This window comes from Sparus aurata, chromosome 6, assembly GCF_900880675.1.
Source record: "Sparus aurata chromosome 6, fSpaAur1.1, whole genome shotgun sequence".
NCBI classification, from domain to species: Eukaryota; Metazoa; Chordata; class Actinopteri; order Spariformes; family Sparidae; genus Sparus; species Sparus aurata.
In genome coordinates, this window is record NC_044192.1 from 19,611,443 (window position 1) to 19,628,570 (window position 17,128).

General features: G+C 41.0%; 1 protein-coding gene across 11 annotated transcripts in view; it reads left to right on the plus strand.

The window, feature by feature from the left end:
- Positions 1-11,992: 11,992 nt before the first annotated feature.
- The window catches only part of erc2 (ELKS/RAB6-interacting/CAST family member 2), a 42,266-nt gene continuing 37,130 nt past the window's right edge, over positions 11,993-17,128 (plus strand). For 7 of the 11 annotated variants that reach the window (XM_030418875.1, XM_030418877.1, XM_030418874.1 and 4 more), the window contains exon 1: positions 11,994-12,240. The gene's annotated coding sequence lies outside the window, so the exon portion shown is untranslated. Of the gene's footprint in view, positions 12,241-17,128 lie in introns of all 11 variants that reach the window. The other 4 variants (XM_030418878.1, XM_030418879.1, XM_030418880.1 and 1 more) reach the window with 2 other exon arrangements.

The following is a 17,128-nucleotide window of genomic DNA, read 5'->3' on the forward strand; positions in this document are numbered from 1 at the left end:
TGCACCAGCATGGGAAGTTCCCTGCCCATGCTGACAGGGAACACCTGTGCCTGAGTCCTGTTCAATCAGCATCTTGATTTGCCACACCGGTCAAGTCTTCCATGTTGCCATGTGGGTATTGTGCTCCTAGCTATCCTCATGAACCTTCAGTGGCTTGCATTTGTCCAGTCCTTTAGTCCTTTCCTTATCAAGTCTGTATTCTTTTGGAGAAAACATTTAGCAGCAGAAGCAGTGCAAGCTATCATTTCGGTTTGAGTATATCAGCCAGCTTCTTTTGATTTTTTCAGCATTGACTAAGACTCTGTTACAAAAGTCATGTTGACACTGTCCCATCTTTGTTTTTGGGAAATGTGTAACTGCTTTGAAAAAAATATTTGAAATGATCCTCTGTGAACTAACTCTTATGTCACTTTGTCAGTTAGAAGAGATGTCCAATCAGCGTTTATTCCTGATGCTGTGTCACTCTGCTGTGCTGAGGTAGAGGGACAGGAGCACCTGATGCTGTGTCACTGGGCTGGTGGTGGTGAAATATGTTAAGAGTGCATCTAAAGAGAAAATAGTACATGTGACCACTGCATGTTAGATTTTAATTAAAAATAACCAACAACAACAGATGCTTGATGTGTGCTATACATAAGACTAATATAGACTAATAATGAAAATGTGATGAGATTCATTCAACTTAATTGTCATTGAAAAGTAATATAGTCTAACCAGAGCGCAAGTACAGTGTATATATTTCGCCTATGAATGATATGGGAAAGCTAAGGTGTGGAGTATCAACAGTAATACACTTTAACTGCACTTTAACACTGATGTGAACTTTAACAAACAAACTGTGACACAATAAACCAAAGGTTCACAACTACACTATGACAAAGGGGATGGAAAACTAAAGCATTTAACTGACATACTAGCAGGAAAGAAACCTGTAAAATAACACCTGAACAGGCCTAACGTTACAGCCAAATTCACTCCTCTTCATACTCTGCAATATGAAATAAGTTGTTGACACATCCCATGCTTGGGATGCTGGTCACCAGCATACCAGCATCAACATACCAGCACCAGCATGGGATGCTGGTCACCAGCATACCAGCACCAAAACACAACATATGCTGGTCTATGCTGGTTTTTCCAGCAGGGTGAGAAGGCTCTGCAACCAGTTCTACAAGCTTAATCAATGCTGTGGGACACACTGCAACAAAATACAGCCACATACACTCATCGACAACCCCATCAGTGTCCCACAGCTGTCTGCTGTGTCGGGGCCCTTTATGCTCGTAGCGGCTAATGCATCCGTGAGCTGCCAGCCTCACAGAGATGAGTACTATCTACAAAGCTGTAGCTTTTTAGAGAAGGGACTACAAAGTTCTTATAAGATCAGTTTTGTCTAACTCCTCACTTCCAGATTTTTTATTTATTTATTTATTCATTTTTCATTTTCAAACGTGTAGCCCCGCCCAGTGCTGACTCAAGTGGCATCACGTGAGGTCATTTATCAGATTTAATGCAGCTTCCTCTGCTCCCCTGCCTGGAAGTGTAACTCACTATCCCTCTTAATGGAAGCAGATTTTTCACCCCACATTCAAGTGTCGCCATTTGAGAACACGCATAAAACATCTTGCTGTTAGATGTCAGATGACACATTTCTATGTCCCAGTTCATTTGAAGCATGCTGAGACCTTTACTTTGAGGGCGGTCAACACCCTGCTATCACATGAGGATCGTTGATGTCACATAAATTGGGGTGTGAAATATTTAGGACAGTTGAATTCCAAGTTCATATTGCTATATAAGTGCTGTTCGACATTCATGACTTCAGTCGCTTCTTTTATGGCAGACTAAACATGAATGCTGTACATTTTTTAGGAACTGGCTCATCTCCTGTGTGCCATGTCATTTTTCAGGTATTATTTTTGTGTGACCAATGTTTTTTATTGATTTCTAGACAATTTGCAGGTACACATCAATAAGTGACATAAAGCACACACCTGCGCCTTCTTAAACCTGACCGAACCCTTCCCCACAGGTCTTTTGCTGAATCACTCTACACCTGCAGGGAATTTACTCAAAAGGGATGTTTCTAACATAGCTGAGAGCCTCCTTCCTGGTCTCGAGCATCACATGGCCTGCCCCATTCAACCAAGCAACAGAGAGCTCATCAAGATGAAACCTCAATTAAAGACCGATTCCACCGCTGAATAGAAAGTGTGTGATATATGAGTGCGAATGCGTTTATTGGCTTTGACTTAACACATAAGATAGCACATAGTGCATTGGCGCTGACACTGCAGTGAAGCTCTGGTATTAACTTACAGGCAGACTGAGGCCACAGGTTGTCATGTTCCTCTATTGTGCTGGAATGTGTGGCCCAGGGCTACTCTACTGTAACAAAGTTGAATGGGCCATCAGGTTACTGTGAAACTGCAATCCATCCTGCAGCTCCCCTTTCCCAAAGAGTCAGGCATCATTCGTCACATCTGCAGATCTTGGCTGCCCTCATCTGGTTAGGCACAGAAATGGAAGAACTGCAGACCAGATTGCTAAATTATACATTTATCTTTACACTAAATTGCTTTCAAAAAATTCAACATTTACTGTTTACTCTTGTTTGTTTACTGTCACGTGTAATACTGTTACTGTTTTCTTCAATAACTCTCAACACTATCACCAAGTGGAGCAGGATGAGGCCTGAGTTAGTGAGTTAAAGTGCCACGTCCTTGTTGCTAATCCAGAATTTGAAGTGATCGGTTATAATTGCATGGTCCACATAATCAAAGCCCACACTAAGATGTGAAAGGATTAAACTGAACTTTCACCCCGTTCTGGCACCAAAAGAAGGTCACTGGTTTCTTTAATGAGGTCAGTCTTTAAGCAGCAAACCAAACTAGAAATGATCTTTTGATTCCTGAAAGCGTGAAGCATCTTTAACCACAGTCTGAGTATGTGAGCAGAATCTTGGAGAGGGGGAAAGTGTTTGTTGGGATTTAAAAGGTGAAAGTGCTTTTGAGAGAGCAATTGACCCCCAGCTGTATCAAACCATAACTAATTGCGCCAAAGACGTCTACAAGCAATTTTCAAGGAAGCAAGTAGTGTACTTCATTGCAGATATATTTTTTTCGTATAGACGATTGTGACGTGGGTCCAAAAAGGTTAAAACACCATTAAAATGTCTCTATGAGCTGTACGACCCATCAGAGAGAGGGTGACGAAGCCTTAAGTGCTCAATTTTTGCTCTAACAAGGACTTATTTCCCAACACTGCAGCAGCCGACTTTACTGCACTGATGTCCATCCTTTTATCCATAAGGTGAACATCATCATGATACACTTATTACTTAACAGACATTCTTCAAATCTTTTCCTTTACAGCGGGGGTCTTCTCTGAGGCAGCTCTGTCCCATCCCCGCTGCAGAGCAGGTGAATGCTTGTTTACAGCAGACTGATTAATGGTTTGTCACGGTTGTCCTCCGTTATAGGTCACATGACCTACATGTTGTCTTATTGAGGGCATAAATGTAAGTCATTAAACTGTAATTGGGATGCTTGCCTTCATCCATTTCCTGAAAGCCACGATGGGAGCCTCAGCCTCTGAGGATTAACCAGTGGCTTCCATCGGCAATGACCTCAGAGGACGATTGTGACTCATCCTCAACTGGTGGGAAGTGTGACATGCAGAGGTAGAGGAGGGAGCTCCTGGAAGCAAGGACCACTCATCCAACAAACTGTCATCACAAGGGCCATCGCAGCCACTTACCATATTTGAGCCCATTTCTAAGAATTAAGATAATTCACTGTGGTGTAAGCACATGATGTGATTCATTTATGATGCCACCACAACATTTCTTTTGAATACACATCCATATCTTCTTCTTCTTAGCATAAAACAGACCAGAAACCAGATTTTCTTTTTTGATGATTTGCAACTTTGACTTCACTTTCAGTATTCCACTGTAAGGGAATATTCTTTTTGCACTGAAAATAAATTGAGGAAAAAAGCTTCAATAAAGTTATTATGTTCCCCTAGTTTTAACCAAGATGAGCACATCAATTGCAGCCTAGTCACCAGGATATAATGTTAGAAGTTAATGTTTCTGCAAACTAAAGATGTGTCCGAGGCTGACATTTATACCAAACCTGGCTTATCAAGCTCATATTGTGAGCTTATTAACTGATTTTCACAACAGGATGTTGAGAGGAAGGCATTCAAGCGGGCGACTGCAGTTCGACTCTGTGGGGGGAAATTTTCAGACATTTTTGTTTCGATGGAAACAGGCAGGCTATTTTAAAGAGTGATTTTAAACAGTGATATTTTACTCAGCCTCACAAAGGGCTTTTTGTCTAAACCTTACCAGACCATAAGCACAGCGTTGTGATGACAGAAATAGAAGATTCAACATAAACAAAATGTGAGATTGCCACAAAAAGGTTAAGCTTGAATTTAGCTGTGGTTTAGCAGAAACGTACTTAGCTCACATTTATTCTGGTGATGGGGTTGATAAATTGGCCAATGAGATCATCATTGGACAGGTGCTAAAACCTTGTCTATACTCCTTATAGACACAATACTGCAGGTATGACTGTGACTTGACATGCCTTAACCAAGGACCAAGAAAAATGAGTTGGGACTTGGACCAAATGACTTGAGCCACATATCTGCCAGAGACCTCTCTGATGTAGAAAAGTAATCTAAAGGAAGTGATTGAGGAGCCTCTTACAGTGACTTTGATGTGTTGTAACCAGGCCACAAGAGGTCAGCAGAGAGAGGACCCCTAGCTCTATCAGCCTTGAATATGTCCACATCCATCAGGCTGCCAAGCAGAATGGCAAACGAAGGGAGCTGAGGGAGATCTGGCTGCACAGGTTTTCCTAGCTCGCCCGTCACTCACGGTCTTAATCTGCCTGCCTCCGAATCCTGCAGACAGGCTGTGTAATCAATACACAACCCTTTGATAATGAAACAATCCTCTTCCAGGCCTTTAAGGTTTGTACGGGGTTTGTTTGTGGACTTCTGCTGTCTCACCTCGAAAAGGCATTAACAGCCTTAAATCAGATGCACAAATTAGCTGATTCACTGGGTTTAGGAGGAGAATCTATGCTTTTGTGATACTTTAATACACTGGGATGGCTACATTCATCTTTTTGTCATATTAATTAATACATGTCATCCTTCCCTACCGATCAGGGTAAGCCCATATAAAATGAATACATAAATAGTTAGATTTATGTGCGTATAAAGCCTTGGTATTGAAGATAAGATATGCATTATTTTGCCCTGTGTAAATTTAATTAAATCAGACTAATTTGTTTGTCATTCTCTTTATATTATATGCTCAGTTAGCTTTTCAGTGTTTTGTTCATGAAAAATTTAAAGATGAGACAGAAGATATCATGATGATATAATCATTATGTAAAATATATGTAAAAAATATATGTAAATTAACCATTAAGAAATAATTTATATTTTTTTATATCAACTCTTTTTTTTTTATCATAGAATTTATTTAATTAAAACCTAAAACCTAATACCTATGGCCAGTTTGACTTTTTTCATGCACACAAAATAACCATTTCTCTCGTTTTTCAGCACAAATGTGTTGTTTGCAAGCACTTCTCCTTTGCCAAGATAATCCATCCACCTGACAGGTGTCGCATATCAAATCAAAATCAAAAAATCAAACAAAAACTTTAAAGTGATCTTTTATTGTGACCAGTCCAGGGAACACCTGTGCCTGAATCCTGTTCCATCAGCATCTTTATATGCCACACTGGTCAGGTGGATGGCTAATCTTTTTGGATTTTAATGTGTGCTCAAAATCTGAAAGAAGGAATCATTTTGCCTATATAAAAAAGAAAACCTTTATAAAATTGTTTACTTCAACTTGTGAGGGAAATGCAGCGAAAAACAATGTGTTGCATTTATGTTTTTGTATATTAGTGCAGTATTTACAATTTGTTTCAGGTGCCCTCAAATGACCCCCAAATCTTGCACGTTTAAAGCTTGTGTTCAATAAACTCACTGACTCTGTGTCCTGTATTGGGCTTTCACAGCCATCTTAACTCTTCCTCATACTCTGCAATATGAAACAAGTTGTAGACACTCCTTCCTGTCACATGCTGCTGATAGAAAGAAAGCAAGCTGCTCCACTATGGAGTTATAATATAATGATGACTAAAGCGCAAAACAGATTTGGAGCTCTACTCAGTTTGCACGTCGACATTTGAGAGCACACAGACTTGGATTCATTAAATCAGATTCAGATTTCAGTGTGCAACCCTGATCATGCGCAGGCTTGTTTTTGAGTCTGCTTTCCCTCAGTTTTCTCCAGCTGCTTCTGATCACAAGAGATCACAGTTTGACAAGCAAGCTGCAACAGGACACAACCGCATCCAGAAGTCAGGTGCTTCAGCTTGTCTGCTTTTGAATATATTGCTTCTTTGCAAGGAGCTATTGGCAACCATAAGATTACTTCGGACATTTGAGTTACATTGAGTTATATTTTATGCCTGTGTGCCTTATTTTTGTGAATCTGCAAAGCGGACTTAAGTTTATCTGAATTGGGGTGATCCACCTGATCCTTACACACAGCCAATTTATTCATACTGGTGTGCCAGATTTGAGCCAAGTGTATCCTGACAATACTATCATTCTGGATAATAATATCATATAATAATTTAGCTAAATTCATAGTTTTTAAATCCCACATGGACTTGGATCAGTTCACAGTAAACACAACCATCCCATATCAGGCTCATTAGCTTTCTGGGGTATCATTCTGCTCAGAAGTGATAATGAGCCTCATGCATAAATATTCTCTGTAAAACTTTTTCTGTATAAAAACTGATAAAGAATAAAAAACATTTGGTTCAGAAAACTAGACACGCTAGAAATACACGTTAACACGAAGCTAACATGACGACAATGACATAAATCTACTGATTACTTTTAAAATAATTTGAATCTCAAGCTGACTCATAGCTAGATTCTTTGCCATCAAATTTCAGCGTTTGGAGTTTTAAGATGATAGGATTTCAAATACTCTTCGACTCTTCCACCTGGTGGTTATATAACGCCACTGATGAAGACTTTCACTTTTTCCCTTTAATGTCGCACGGAGGAGTCGCTCAGTTTAAGTTGGTGTGTTGCTGGCTCTTACAAATCTATTGCATGTATACAGTACCCTAAAATGTATGTACATATGGTATTGTTGCATTTTATTTGGTGTCTATAAGTGGGTATAATCTGATCCATAAAAAAAAAAGTTTGATTTGATATTGGATTCAGCTTGATTGAATTAGAGGGGACTGCTGGGCCTTGGCAGAGGTACACTATATAACCCTATAAGTATTTACTCATCCATCCAAATAATTGAAATCAGATGTTCCAATCACTTCCATGACCACAGGTGTATAAAAGCAAGCACCTAGGCATGCAGACTGTTTCTGCAAACATTTGTGAAAGAATGGTTTGCTCTCAGGAGCTCAGTGAATACCAGTGTGGTACTGTGATAGGATGCCATCTGTGCAACAAGTCCAGTCATGAAATTTCCTCACTCCTAAGTATTCCACAGTCCACTGTCAGAAGTATTATAACAAAGTGGAAGCAATTGGGAACGACAGCAACTAGTGGTAGGTTACAAAAATTATTGTTGTTTTTGGCTTGCAGAGCTCACATGTGAACATGTAGGTCGTGTCTGTAGATGCATCTATATCCAACATGTACATGTACTCAAATATGGCCATGGTTGGGCTGGCACATTCGGGGGCGCATCAGGGTTAGCGGGAGGGTTGTCCATGACGTGATTGTGCCATATGAGCTCTGCCTTCCTTGGCACAAAGACCCGCCCACTCTGTGAAGCATTGAGTGTTGCCAGGGCAAGCCGATCAGAGGCAGCGTTGGCTTAGCATGCCATGACATGTTTCATGCCTTTTTTCAAAGAAAAATAAAATAACATTTACATTATATAGGTCTTTTTTAAATAAAAAATATTTCATGTTATTGGCCAAAATTGTAGTTTGTAAATTGAGTAAACTACATAAAATGACCCAAAGAGTAGTTGAAATACTTAGCATTTCAATATATGACATATATATATGAATAGCACAAAATATGAATGTAGTTTAACTACCAGCAAGTTACAACAAATTGGAGTTAAGCTATGTAGTTCAACTACATGTAGTTTGAGTCTCCCCAACACTTATCTCTACAGACCCTACAGAACTTCATGTGGCCTTCAGATTTGCTCAACAACAGTGCGTAGAGAGCTTCATGGAATGGGTTCCCATGGCTGAACAGCTGCATCCAAGCCATACATCAGCAAGTGCAATGCAAAGCGTTGGAATCAATGGTGTAAAGCATGCGGCTACTGGACTCTAGAACACCTTTGGGATGAATTAGAGTGGAGACTGAGAGCCAGACCTTCCCGTCCAACATCAGTGTGTGACCTTACAAATGCGCTTGTGAAAAAATGGTCAAAAATTCCCATAAACACACTCCTAAACCTTGTGGAAAGCTTTCCAAAAAGAGTTGAAGCTGTTATAGCTGCAAAGGTTGGACCTACGTCATATTAAACCGTATAGATTAAGAATAGGATGTCACTTAATTTCGAGTCAAGGCAGGAGAGCGAATACTTTTGGCAATATAGTGTGGGCGCTCTACTGAGAGCCATTCTAGTTACTGCTGACAGTGCAAACAACATATTTTCTAAGTAACTTAATAGACAATTTACTCTTTCCTCTAGAGCGTGGGCCTTCCACTCATCTAAAGTGTAATTTGTGTTTATTCAGATGTTGTTGATGGTACAAAATTGAGGACTGGGACATGTCTGGCAGCACTTCAGCGCTGACACGCGGGAACATATTGCAGGTCAAATTGTGAGAATAATGCCTCTACATTACCTCACATGCACCTGCTGCTGGGACCACATAGTGAAATGTAAGTGCAATAGAGGACGATGCACTCAATCAACTGGAGCACAAAGGGCTTCTCGCTGAACCCATTTCCCCTCTTTCCTGTGTGTTAACCTTGCATGTCTGCACGAGAGCGAAAGAAAGAGGGAGACAGAGAGTCTGTGTGTGTCTGTGTGTTCGCATTGAGGCCACAGAAATGCTGATGCCTCTCCTTTGGGCCCTGTCAGGCACACTTATTGTCAGTGTTTACAATGAACAACACTAGGAGAAACTCCCTGTAATTCCAGGAGGCCTGAAGGCAGCCGAGGCTTGAGGGAGTCAGCAGCCGGGGGGACGTTGTTCTGTTTTTGGAAAAAGCCCGCAGGGCTGTCCGTTTGGCAGCACTGAAGGACGTTCTCAACTCACGGTGAAGTCACAGTTTGTGATGTCATGAGTTCAGATTGATTTATGCAGCGACAGGAGTTCTTCAGTCGGAGCTGCTCACCGGTTCTTTGGTTGCCCTCAGGCAAAGCTGATTTATGTTTATGTTATACTGGAGAGGAGCTGGCTTATTGTTTTATAAAAGACACTACACCACTGCTTTACTAATTGTATGTTTCCACCAACTGTTTGATTTAAAGCCACTATCGGTCCAACTTCTGTATCGCTCACAGTTCAAACTTGATGGCATTGTTTGACATTTCGGGAAATACACTTATTTGCTCTCTTGCTGAGTCCTGGCAACCAACCAGCTGGGACTCTGAGAAGTCGGGCCTACTGCCTGGGCCAAGAACTGATCCGGCACAAGACATCTGAAAAACCATAATGTGTCGTTTTTACACTTTATTGTTTTCATGAATTCATCAAATGAGCTTAAACATGTTGATGTGGTTTAGAGGCGCTGATAGGTTCAGGTCAGGCTGGCTCTCTCGCCCTGCACGTGTCTTTGCAAAGACTAAGCTATGCAAAGCGTCTGGCTATGACTTCATACTTAACAGACATGAGAGTGGTATCGATCTCATCAACTGACTCTAGACAGGAGAGCAAGTCTCTCCAATGTGCTACACGCCTCTAATTCACCTCCTCCTGCACACTCACTCCACTTCAGTGTGCGCAGTGTTGGGGTAATTCAGCTTCTTCTCCTAAGCCAATAAGAATTAATCAGATCAGATGTGCAAGAGTAATGAAGGAGCAAGAAATTACACTACAAATGCCAGAAGAAGAATGGAGACTCTGCTGCCCTGAGTTCAGACTGTCAGGTGTGCAAATTCCTTCACCAGGGTTAGCAGACTAAAGTCCAGTTGCTTGGTAATACAACAAAATATTTAATGTGAGGTAAGTCATAAGAAATGGCCAGAATGCCAAAGTAGTTTCAAAACTGAAGGGGCAACAGAACAGCTAACTGTTTCTCACTTTAATAATTACTTAGGTTATCTTTGGCTATATCGACTAGCTGCAGTTAGCAGGTAGCTCAGTGTCCATTAGCTGACTGAAGTCTGACGGGATGGCAACCTCGGATTGCAGAGGGAGTCACCGTGTTGGACACCAGGTGGGACCAAATACAGCCTCTGACAGACGCCATGTGGAGGTGACTCTGATGACGACTATGACTAGTAATGGGTGTAGAAATCTTACTTTAACCAAACCAGAAGGGATTTTGAAAGGACAAATAAAGGCTGTTTTGGTGAGTTTTATTTCATTTACGTGAGTTTGAAAGAAGTGTGTTTAACAATCATTTAAGGAGGCAATTACATTTGTCTGAGCTCGGGTAAAGACAGAAACTTAATTTATACTTAATTATGATTTTTGCCAAAAAAATTACTTTGACTGCTCAAGTACATTTAATACTTGATGCTTTAAAGGTACAATATGTAATTTTGAGGATGAAACTTTAGGAGAAGAAAATCTTCACATGAATAAACAAGCTGACGAGACAATTTCACTGAGCGGTTTTACATAAAAACTAGATGACATTTTATGAGAAAACCTCGGCTTTCTTGACACATATAATGTTTGTCAACGTAAAAGATAATTTTCCAAGTCAAGAAAGTTGCAGTTTGTCGTAATTAAAGTAAAAAATATCATCTACTTTTGTGTAAAACTGCTCGGTGAACTACTTCATCTCGCACAACACACATCACCAGCACCAACATGGCCGCTGACTAGGCACAGAAAAGGTATAAAAAATATCGTATGTGTGATTCATGTGGAAAAGTATAAGTGTGAAAAAAATGAGAGGAGGAAGTTTTTTTTCATTAGCACTTAATGAAATGTCGAGAATACAGTTGAAATACAATTTCTTAAATAAAGTCGAAATGTCACAATAAACTTGACATTTGAAGATTCAAGTCGAATTTTTGGAACAACATCAATCAGCGCTTACGACTGCCTCAACAAAATGTCTTGTGTGGATGAAGAGGTGAAACTGTACTCCAGAATAGGCTTTAGTAACAAAGAAATGATTTCCCTTGGCCTTTGTAGAGATTGTAACACTACACACAGAACGTTACACACAAGGATGTACTGACTGTGGGCTTGGGCAGCTTGCATAGCTGTCAGTCTCCGTTAACTTGATTTGATTGATTAGAAGAGTTGACTCTATCAACAAAATTGTGTTGTATTGTATAAAATTGTATACAAAAATTAAAAACTCCCTCCTCTCTTTAAATTGAAATACTCTTCCATAGGTTTATGAAACAAATCAAACAGGATCGAAAAGCTTTTTGTCTCTGTCCATTCACTACCTTACAATTTTTTTCTGAAATCAGTTCCAATGAGGCTTCACCCGACGGGGCGTGGCTTCAGCGCTATATTGCTTGACGAGTTTGGCGCATGCGTGGGAGGAGTGACGCTGCCTGACAGTCCAATATCCGGGCAAAGAAATAGAAATAGATTCACAGAAAACTGTGCAGCTGGCTCTGCCCACAGGTTTGACTGCTGATCCAAGTTACACATTTAATTTCTGAATCAGACCAACCTAACCTGACATGAACTGTGAACCACGCCAGGCTGTAATGTTGGCAACGAAAGAAAATTAAATAAAAACGAAGCACACACACATCCAACTAAGTGGGCACGGTCAATTACTCTCCATTCACGCACCGAGATTATGTGAGAGTCAGTTGCGGGGCCGCTCCTCCACCGCATCCCCTCCTCCTCCGTCGCCCAGCCCCTCCTGCCAGCTGCCACTTGCAGTAGTGGTGATGCTGCTCCCTGCTGCGTGGAGGAGGAGAGAGAGCGCGTCCGCTGCCCAATGACAGCGCAGGATGCTGAGAGAGGCTGCTGGGGTGAATGGAGGCGACAAGATGCCGTCTAGAGCGGCGAAGGAGAGGAATTAACATCGATCAAGGTACATTTGCTCCTTTCTTTTTTTATTCCGCTCCCCACTCGATCCGCGTTGCGTTACAGGGGTACAGTGGAAACCGGGGATGTGTCTTAAAAAAAGAAAAAGCTCCGGCTGAGTCCGTTTTTTAAAAAAAGAACCCTTCTCGTGTCGTGCTCGTTGATTGCATGCACACAGCCAGTCAGTGCTCACTTGGTTTGATACCAGTTCGTTTGCATTTTTTTTTTTAAAAACGCCGTGTTGATGCGATGGAGCAGCATTTCAAAATAAAGGTGTTTTTTTCCCCCCCCAGTCGGAGGGGTTAGACTAATATTTCATTGGTGTTAGTCAGGTGCTCGACGCGCACCACGCTGGAGCCATCGAAAATGTAGGCCCGGTCATCTGTCAGTGGCTCGGTCGTGCTTTCCTCTGCTGCATCAGATGTAATTGTGCCCACACACGCGTCAGAAGACATTACGATAAACCGGGTGTTTTATTTAAACAACATTCAATGCAACATCTGTCGGGGGGACGCCTCACACGTTCTCGAGCCATTTCTTATTCATAGGCAGGACTCAGGTTGGTGCCTACAGAGGCCATCTGTAATGGCACATTTACATCTTCTCATCCATCCAACTAACCAACCGTTGAAGTCAATGGGAATCACGGGGGCGTCAGACTCTGTAGTAGAATACGTGATGAGGAGGCTGCATGTGTTGCACCGCACTGATGGCAGGCTCTCCTCTTTTCACATATTTCTCCATCATCATCCCCATTGTAAAGGCTGTCTATATATAGATAGAAATGCCTGCCCTAGACATGCGCCCTGACCTCAAATCTCACAGTCAAAAGAACTGTGGATCGAAACAGGAGTCTTATTCAGCACAGCCCCTGTCAGAGTGGGGACAAAATGCCTGCTTGCTGGGCTCTCAAAATGTCATGATAGCCTTGTAGGAGGAAAGAGTCCTCCCTGACTCCACAGATACACTCAGCAGCAGCAGCAGCAGCAGCATCGCCTGTGGTGAAATCTTTGTCTCAGAACATCTGTATCCTCCCCGCTGTTAACGCACCACTGCTCTGCGAATTGCCTCTGATCATTTCTTCATACTGGCATTTGCAGACAGGTTTTTAGGGGGTCCTGGTTAGCTGTAGTTGCTCCTGAGCAGTGTGAGCATGACGTCTGGAGAGAAATCAGTGACAGGGACCGTGAGGCCATGAGGTGCAAAAAAAGCTGCAACAGCCTCGAGCAGACATTCATAATTGATTGGAAAATAAGCATCAGTAATCTTGGTCCTATTTCATGTCATCTTCTGTGCGTTGCCATCCTTTGTAAAGTAACTGTAGTGCGGGGGTGGTGTCCAGGATTACAGTTGGCATTCTCAGCTGGCATCCCCCTGTGGTTCTCCACTGTTCTCACTGTTTTCTGCAATAAAACCATACTCTCTTATTGGTAGTTTCCCTCTGCTCAGCCTCCTGAGGAACGTGCTTCTGTGCTGTGTTGATGTGTGTGGGTGAAATCTGTTAATGTCAGGGCTGGGAAACATCTGAATCATCGTGATATAAGACTATAAATCGTCTCAGATTCAGAATATTGTCATATCGTCATATGGCAGTGTAAAGTGTTGTCTCCTCCTGGTTTTAAAAGCTGCATCACAGTGTATTGATGTCATTTGCTGAACACATCAGACTGTTCTGCTTGTACTTATACTTGCCTTAAGTCATTATATCCACAATTCTGATGATTATTGAGCAAAAATTTAGGTAAGGATCAGAGTAATATTTTTCAGTAGTGTAGACAATGATTGTCAGGGATTTGTAGTCAGCTTATTCAATATTTTACTTATATGTCCACTGTACAAGTGCTGATACAATTAGTCAACTGACAGAAAAAACGATGACAGTTATTTATGAAACTGTGTAACTGTTTAAAGCGGTGGTATTACTGTTGGTGCTGCTGTTGCAAAGACAACTGGACTGTTTCGAATTTTCCTCCGAGTTGCAAATAACAAGTCCACAGGACGAAACTTGAGTTTATTCAATCATTTAGATTTTAATAGAAATAGATCGCCATTTAAACTTTCTGTTCTTGTGTGACAGTGTGTCCGTTGGCAGACAGAATGAAGTAATCTATCAAACTAAGCATTTATTAGTTTTTTCTGTTTTATATAATTTAGAATTGAATATAATTATATTACATATATATATATATATATATATATATATATATATATATATATATATATATATATATATATATATATATATATATATATATATATAAATAGTTTACGACTGCAAGAATAAAAAATATCTTTATATATAATATTTTTAGATATATTGTTATACACAATATAGATATAGACATTTTTAAAATCTCTTTAAAAGCAATTCATAAATGATAAGACTGGCAAAATCAAATACTGCAACATTCTTGACCAATTCCTTGATGTTGCATCAATATTGCAGAGATGACTATTGTTATTTTCACAGACTATTAACATAATGACATTTCTGATAAATAATCATAATTTTCATACATTTTCATACATATAATGAGAAAATAGGTAAAGGCAAGTATTAGAAAGAGTAGAACAGTCTGATGAGTTCAGACAATGACATTTTTCCTTAAAACCAGGAAAAGACAACACTTAGCCAATCCCCACATCCAAAATCTAAGATTATGTATGTTCTTATATCATGATAACAATATGATATTGATGAATTGTCTGCCCCAATCAGCAGATAATGAAAATGTTCACTTAGTAGCAACCCCACACCTTCTTTGATCACCCCTCATGGATTTCAGTTTTCCTATTCCCATGCTTCAAAGCTCCAGGTGATCGATCAGTACAGTCTGTGACTGTGGCACACCCATGTGATTAGAGTGTACCTGAGTTGGTTGGTGGGCAGAAAAGCAGAAACAATTGTACTGTATTATACAAACACAAGCAAGCTGCAGTTAGGTAAAGATGTTTACTTTAATTTCTTTCAAGCAACGTTTGCGTGACTACTTGTCCTCACCACCAGTGCAGTTTCCCTCTGTTTGGCATATGTTACCATGATTTTCTAAAGGAAACATTTTTGGCATTTGAGCCTTTACTGAATAGCTGACAGTGAAGATTGGCAGGAAGCATTAGGAGCGAGGGGGGACGACACATGCAACAAAGATCCCCAGCTGGAATCAAAGCATGGAAGTCGCGGTCAAATGGCACAGATCCCAGATCACTGGCCCACCCGCACAGGCACAGTTGGCATCATTTTTTAAAAACTTTTCCCACTCATCACATTACACAGTTTTCCTGTATTTCACAATTCTAAAAGGCAACTACACGAGTGAATCACAGCTCAAGTTGAATATCACCAAAAAAGCCTTAGTAAAGGGGGCTGACAAACGCGGAAACACAGAAATTTAGAGGCAAAAACAAGCAGGAGGGTCACTGAATGAATCAGTGGTGACATGTAGAGAAATGACAACATCACCACACACAGAAAAAACCTCATTAAAAGGGGAGCAGTCATGAAACGTTGATCCTAACAAACACTGACCGGATGATGCTGAGGAGGATATTTTACCACAATAGGGCCTCAAAAAACGTCCGCTGACTTGAACCATCGTCACCAACATTTTCACCACATAGAACAGACATCATGAGGCTCAGCAGGCCGGATATACAGCAGCAGCAGGTCAGTTCTAAATTATCACAAGATGTTTCGCCTGTGCTGCCCATTGGCTTCAGAAACATCCACCAACCCGACTTCACAGATGTGGCAAGCTTGACCATTGTAGATCAGAGTGTTTGCTAGTTGCATATGTGTGCACATTTAAAATTTAATTTGTGTCTCTCAAAGGGACTAAAGAAGAAAAGGAGATATTATTTCACACTGTTCATTGACTCCCAAAACACATGCTCTGTCCAAGCCCTTGAGAGAATTTTACTTGATGTGCACTGCCGTTTTAAATGTGTCCCATCCCATCTCCAGACACGTTTAACTTGATACAGCTAACAGAGATGATAGCGTCCTGTCTGATCTCCTCTGCCCAGGACGCAGCGACTGCCCCGCTGGCCGAGCGTTTCCGCACAGACGATGCTTCAGCGAATGCAGCTGAGTGTTCCTGTCATCCAAAATCTTAAGGGAGACCTGTTGACACGTGGTTGTCGGTGCCCTGAATTTTTATTTCATCCATCCCTCAGAGGGAAAAAAAAAGAGAATATGCATGAAGCAAAAGGAAAAGCTCACATGGAGCCTGCAGGCTGTCATGTCGCCTACTTTTTTTCAATTTTTTTTTTTTTCTCACCTTTTGGAAACCTGTGCTACCGTAACAAGGTGCTTCATCTCTGTTAGCCCAGGCCTGGTCACCATGGCAACTGGGTCTGAGCAGCAAGTGTCACCAGAGGAGAGAAAGTATCGTAGTTCACTTTGATGGAAGAGGCTAATTTTTGTTTTGGTTTTTTTGTTCACAGACGGTCCAGTATTATTCATCACCAGACAGCCGGTGACGTTAACAAACTGTTCAGCATTTGTTTGCCTGACAGCTTTGTTTATTTTACCTACAAAGATACCCACCATCTGACGCTGCCACCATGTGAGCACGCGTCACCTCGAGCCCTAAATGTATTATAAACTGAGATGTATCTGTGGTGTGAAATGGCAGAACCATTATTACGACATTAAAAATTAAAGCTTCCACATCCTCTTCTTCTCAGTAGCCAGCGGGATCTGCAGTATTTTATATCATGCCATTTTTATTACTTTTGCCAAGGAAGTTGTGTGTTCATCAGTGCTCATCTGCTATCTGCTGGTTTGTTAGCAGGATCGCACAAAAACTACCCAGCTCAGAACAGACCTCATTAGAATTATGTGTAGATTCACTTAAAGGGATACAACCATGAATTTTTCTCATGCTTTCTTAATA